The 6706-nt window shown below is 35.1% G+C and overlaps 1 long non-coding RNA gene across 2 annotated transcripts; it reads left to right on the top strand.

The window, feature by feature from the left end:
* Positions 1-277: 277 nt before the first annotated feature.
* Positions 278-4495, top strand: LOC137007960 (uncharacterized). 2 transcript variants are annotated; one of them, XR_010892734.1, is made up of 7 exons: positions 278-861; positions 1533-1588; positions 1834-1921; positions 2421-2485; positions 2603-2756; positions 3838-3929; positions 4067-4495. It is a non-coding gene; the product is annotated as an uncharacterized lncRNA (long non-coding RNA). The 2 variants fall into 2 exon arrangements; XR_010892733.1 differs by having other exon boundaries at positions 3838-3914.
* Positions 4496-6706: the final 2211 nt, after the last annotated feature.

Here is a 6706-nt window from a genome sequence, read left to right on the forward strand (position 1 = left end):
AAGAGACAAATCAGTCAGATTTCTGTACAATAAACATTCAGATTTTAGTTTTTCTAAGAACATGTTTGTTTGTTTATTTATTCATGTCTTTTTAGATAACTGGTATCAATCTCAGACAAAATAATTTGCCAGATCTATGAAAACCCTACTTAGAGGTTGTTCCACATTATTAAGCAAGTCACAGTTCTCATGCCATATGTGGAGGAAGAAAGATCTTTCTGAAGATGAAAAGCATGAAATGGTGCAATGTTGTGCAAAAGGTACACTCTAAAAAAAAATGGTTCTTCAGCGGTTCTTCAGCGGTTCTTTGGGGTGGTTAAGGTGCTATATAGCACCGCTACCTTATAAAGAACCAGTAAAGCACCTGTATGGTTCTTCAGCGGTTCTTCAGTGGTTCTTCAGCGGTTCCTTGCTGTGGTTAAGGTGCTATATAGCACCACTGCCATACAAAGAACCTGTTAAGCCTCTGTATAGTTCTTTAAAGGTTCTCTAACTCTCTTATTCTCTTAGTTTAGTTGGGGAAAGGATTAAAAACAACATTAAATTACAGTGTATTTTCTAAACATAACCTGGTTCTCAACCTTTTTGTCCCCAAGCCCCTCTACACTGTTAGTGAATATGGGTGTAAATTGGATTGCTATAACTATTTGAGTCTGATTACTTCGTCTTTCTGCGAATTGCTCTCAATATTATAGTAGGCTACACTCAACTGCTCAAATATCTCACTTTCAGCCAAAGGATAATTTCTCTTTAAGGACCCCGTGACAGACGGTTTTTTTTTCTGACGTCATGACTCACGAGACTTTCTGGAGTTTTCTGCTCGGCCGCCATTTTCTTTCCCCTGGACTCGGATGAAATAAGGTAGGTTGGAAATGTTTTAATTAATATACTCGAAAATGCAAAGGTTGAACATGTGTTTTAGCGGTTTAGAGTTAATTAGCGTTGTTTGTGAACATGAATACTAACGAAATCGTAACTAACCGAATTTTTGAATTTTCGCGGCCTGCAGTAACGTTATAAAGGTTAGCGCTAATTGAATATTTCTATTCTATACAAGATGTTGCATTACTTGTTTTATTCTATAGAAATGTATTGTTGTAGTGTTTGGACCATGTAAATATGTCTCTAAATAATTTTTTAAAAGAAACGTCTCCTTTACCGTGTAAGCAGCGCGTGCTATTTGAAATGATGCGGGCAGGAAGTGCGTGGGGAGCGGGAGAGACGCTCGAGTCGAGGCTGAGGGGATCCTCGCATTACAATTATTGAGTTTAGGTTTTTAAAGTAATGTTTGTCAGTTCTTTTAGTTGTCTTTTTTTCACGTTAGCTCTGATTTGTTCGACCAAAATGACGAATAAAGTGTGTGAGTAAAGACATATTTAAGGCTTAACGTTACTTCATTTGACTAGCGCGAGGTGTTTTTTTTTTAGTAGAATGAAATGGCTGAGTATTTACACTACTAATTAATTACTTGTACTGCAGCAAACAAGTTTTTTTTTTCCATTTATAAACACTGATTCCCCTCTCCCTTTTAGGATCTAAAGCTCCTCAATGTTTGACGACTAAGGACACTTTGCAATAACTTTACATGGTAAGTAATTTCTATAAAAACGGCTATAATTGTTAATAGATAATATGAATTACCAATGTTTGACATGTTTGAATAAAATCCATCTAATGTGGTCTATTGACTTGAATGTCATCCTCATTAACAAACTTTAGACTAAGAATTATCCATTCCAAAACATTCATCAACTCCCTCTTATGCCATCTCAAATGCATGCGACTTTTTTTCTTGTTGTTTTGTATTAATTTTTTTTTTTTTTTTTTTGACAGTAGCCATTGACATTAAATTAATCACAGTTCCAGCTAAAAATCTTTACTGTTCTACTGAAGAAAAAAAGTCAACTTGGTTGGCCTGATGGTAAGTAAATTAACAGCTAGCTTTCATTTTTCGTGAAATATCCCTTTAATCAAGAATGATTAAATATATTAGGGTGTAAAGCTAATTTATTAATTGATGCATGTCTTATTTTCAGACTTATAATTATATATTATAAATTCATAATTTTAAATGAAACCAATGACTGATTCAGATGCATTTCTTAATTGCAAATCTGTAGTATTTTAGCACTGACGAAGGCCTGTGTGCTGAAACGCATTGGAAAAATAAAGAATTGATTTTTTTTTTTTAGCTCCTTTGTATTTATTTATTTATTTATTTGTTTGATCCCTCAACGCCACAAGTGTTGCTGGTATTGTCCATAAATATATTAATTGCAAATTTGGCCAGTCATTAATATGAATTATTTTCTTTTTCTTGTCCTTTGCTATTGCATATCTGCAAAAATTTGATTTCCTATTACAGATTATTGTGCTTTTTTTTTTAATTAAGAAAATTAATCACAATTGCTTTATCACAGGCTGAAAACATTCACCTGAGAGAAAGTCCTGAAGACCTCATCAAGGAGTACTTTCTGAGTTGAACGTAAGAATATTCTATTTTGGTTTATTTTCAGAAAAATAAGTCTAAATTTGTGTATTTTGTAGTTATGCTAGCAAAAGGTGACCGAATTTGTTTTTTTTTTTTATGTTTACTATTTAGGATAACCAGACAGATGATTGAGGAGCAGCTCACCATGGCGATGTTCATTATTTGGAAGGAGGGGGAGAACTTCATGAACCATCTGCTGACATTGAGGGAGTTAAAGTTTTGAATCAACTTACTTCAGTTACATCAGCTTGTGCCCTGCTTCTAGGTATGACATACATCATCAACCTGGCTTGTCCGAAACCCCTTTGATTTACTTTGTATGTATATGTTAGAGCTGCACAATTTATCGTAGAAAGGTCGCAATCTCGATTCAAACACCCACGCGATCCTACTTTATTAATGACAATGATTCGCCTGCGTCTGTTAAACCTTTGACAAAAATCCTACCGGAACATTCGGTGTTCATGCTGCCACTGATCCAGAAACAGCAGTTTTGAACCACACTGTAGTTATTCAAGGATTTGGTTATTTGATTTCTTTCACAAATATTAAAATTATCACATAAGTAATAAGACAAAAGTTTACAGTTAGGATATAAACACTGGACATCAGATAGTGATCAAAATAGAGAAAATCGAAACTAACATGGTGCTTCAAATAACTGTTGTATATAAATTACCTTGTTAAGCCACTAGGTGGCAACCAGTGACATTGTCATTGAATCATTCATTCAATAGATTGGATAAGGTTAAACCCTGATTCATCCAGTAGTGAAACAAGTATTTATTAATGAGCCATTAATATATTCAAAACCATTTTTTAAAAATAATTCATTCAAATTAAACATTTTCCGGCAATTAGAGTCCAGCTATTAATATTTTGCTAGAACTAGTAAAATAAATGTTATTTTTAGTTGTCTATTTAGAATCGTGGGAGAATTGCGAGCTCTATTTGTAAACCAAAATATCATGATTCTCATTTCATCCAGAATCCTGCAGCTCTAGTGTGTGTCTCGTACAAATGTGAAGTTGTATGAATATCCAGTTGTGTTGTTTGAGAATTGCTTTGATTTGTGCAAGGGTAATCACCTTTAAAGGATTAGTTTACCCAAAAATGAAAATTCTGTCATTAATTACTCACCCTCATCATTGGAGGAACAGAAACCTCTCAGACTTCATCAAAAAGATCTTAATTTGTTTTGATTTCAGAAAAAGCATACGCATAAAATACGAAGTATACTTTGGGCTTTACACACAGTAATGAATGTTTAAAAAGCAAAACAAAAAAGTATTGGGTAAAAGCATCCCCCGTGTTATGTTAACCTAATGATGTTATTTTGTTGAAAGGCCTACAGTTGGAAGCAGCTGTTCTCCTCTTGCCTGCACTGTTCAAGGTGGACCTGGGGTTGCTGTTTGACATTGAGGTGAGCCATGAACAGGTGACTACAGTGTGTGAAGCACAATCTAATCAAAGCACGAAGTACTTATTGCACATTTTGTTATAATTTAGCTTATAAGGTTTGCCTTTCAAATAAATATGTGAAGATGGTTAATGCTATTATCCCCTCTTCTCCAGGGCCATGCTCAGACCAGCCCTCCTGTCGTCCCAACACCTAAGATAGTGCCTAAAGCCTGCAGGAGGATCTCATGCAGTATGACCACATTTTGTTCACGTTGGATGGCCAGTTAATCACAGAGTAGAGTGAGGACATCTTGATGGCACTGGGCCTCCTCCTGTGTGTATATTTTGCGTTTGGAATCGAATCCAATCCAGTGCCCTAAAGGACTGAAAAAGACACTGACCTTTTTGAAGTATGTTGTTTTGAAATTGAAGGATGCAGTCGGACTTCCTGTCACTGTAAAATGAGTGTACAACTCAATCTGTGAGTAGACTTTTGGAGTCAATACTCTCTCTTGCTCCCTTTCTTATGGTTTAAGTTCCAGTTTCTATATTTTTTTTGAAATCCCGAAGGACAAAAAAGAAACTGCAGGACTTCAGAGCATAACTCAGTATGTGAAAACAGGACTATTGTCTTCAAAAATGTACATATTTCAAGCTTGTTGCATTATTTTGTATAAAAGGGGAGTATAATGTGAGTTTATTTGCTGCTGAAAGAAATAAATTAAAAGGTTTTGAAAGTGTAATGTATTTTGTTTTTCAGTAAGCATTTAGTACATGATTTTGAATCTTTGAAGTCATGATTTGGTAAGAAATTATTAATTATCGTTCATAAAAGTGTAATTTAGAAGCATATTGACTCATCTACAGTAGTACCTGGCATGATAACGGGCCCTGCTAGCTCAAAAAACAATATATGGCACCTCTAATTTGACAAATGTGCTAGAAAACTATAAGAATAGGTGCTATATAGCACCAGAAAAGGTTCCCCTATCATAACGAGCCAAAGAACCTCTGCTGGTGCTATATGGCACCTCTTATGGTTCTATATAGCACCATACGACAAGGTGCCATATAGCACCTTTAAAGATAGGTGCTATATAGCACCAAAAAAGGTTCCGCTATGATTACGAGCCAAAGAACCATTTTTGGTGCTATATAGCACCATTTTTCTTTAGAGTGTATGAAAACAACTAATATTGTGTGAAACTGAATGGAGATTATCGAATTATCATGAGATTTGTGAGTGATTTAGAGCACAGCAGAACTCGGTCAGATAAAGGCTTATTGAGGAAAGTTCCTGTCAAAAAATTTAATTGTATTAAAAGGGTAGCAATAAAAAAGCCAGTGTTGAGCAGCAAACAGGTATATGAAGCTACTGGTGTCTCTGGAGTCTCAAGAAGCTCTCCATGATGGCTGGCAGTTGTGCGTAAAGATGCATTTCAGCCACTCCAAACCAAACCTCACAAAGATAAACATTTACAGTGGGTGTAGAAATACATGAAGATTCATTTTTAAATAGTTTTATTCACTGACTAATGCTGTACTACAATGGATGGTCTAAATGGATGGATTTCTGGATGGTTGGTGAATGGCCACCACGTTCCAACAAGACTGCGACGTCAGCAAGGAGCTGGTGGGTGATGATTTGGGCTGGAATACTGGGAAGTGAGATGGAGGGTATTAAAATGAATTTTGCAAGATATGTGGAGCTCATAACTGGCCATTTTCAGCTATGGTATAAAAAGGAGGATAGTGCATAGTACAATGCACTATTTGTACAATGCACTATGCACTATCCCATGCTGCAAAAAAACACCACAGCAATAAAACAGTTTGAAAATGTATTTCTACACCCACTGTAAATGTTTCTCTTTGTTAGGTTTGGTTAGTGGTGTCTAAAATGCATCTTTACGCACAACTGCCAGCCTGCATGGTGAGGCTCTCAAGACTCCAGAGACACCAGGAGTTTCAAATACCTGTTTGCTGCTCAACACTGGCTTTTTTTATAGCTGCCCTTTTAATACAATTTATGTTTTTGATAGAAACTTTCATTAATAAGCCTTTATCTGACCGAGTTCTGCTGTGCTCCAAATCACTCACAAATCTTATGATAATTTGATAATATCCATTCAGTTTCACACAATATTAGTTGTTTTCATGCCTTTTGCACAACATTGCACCATTTCATGCTTTTCATCTTCAAAAAGATCTTTCTTCCTCCCCATACTGCATGAGAACTGTGACTTGCTTAATAATGTGGAACAACCTCTAAGTAGGGTTTCCATAGATCTGGCAAATTATTTTGTATGAGATTAATACCAGTTATCTAAAAAAAACATGGATAAATAAACAAACAAAAATTCTTAGAAAAACTAAAATCTGAATGTTTATTGTACTGAAATCTTACTGAGTTGTCTCTTGCATAATAATTTGGAACGCATTGTAAAAAACGGAGTAATCTTAAAACTTGCATAAATCATATATTTTGTATTCTAGAGCTATAAGCTACAGGTCTACTCTTCAAAATATGTGAATATATTATAGTAAAATGTTTCCATATATCTAGGCAGGCACTCTGGGAAAATGCATAGCTATACTTTTTCCTGTTATGGAAGACAAGCATGCTAGCAATATTTAATTTATTTATTTCTCATTATCTCGACATGTTTCTCATGATCTAATCATTAAAAGTAGTTGTGATCATGATAAAACAATGAAAAAAATAATAATAATGAATGGCCTTTCAGGCTTACGTACTTTAAAAAAAGAAAAAATAAACGCCTATCCCGGCTTCCGTACTTTTTTGGTTGGATC

The sequence above is a fragment of the Chanodichthys erythropterus genome, chromosome 19, assembly GCF_024489055.1.
Source record: "Chanodichthys erythropterus isolate Z2021 chromosome 19, ASM2448905v1, whole genome shotgun sequence".
Classification (NCBI taxonomy): domain Eukaryota; kingdom Metazoa; phylum Chordata; class Actinopteri; order Cypriniformes; family Xenocyprididae; genus Chanodichthys; species Chanodichthys erythropterus.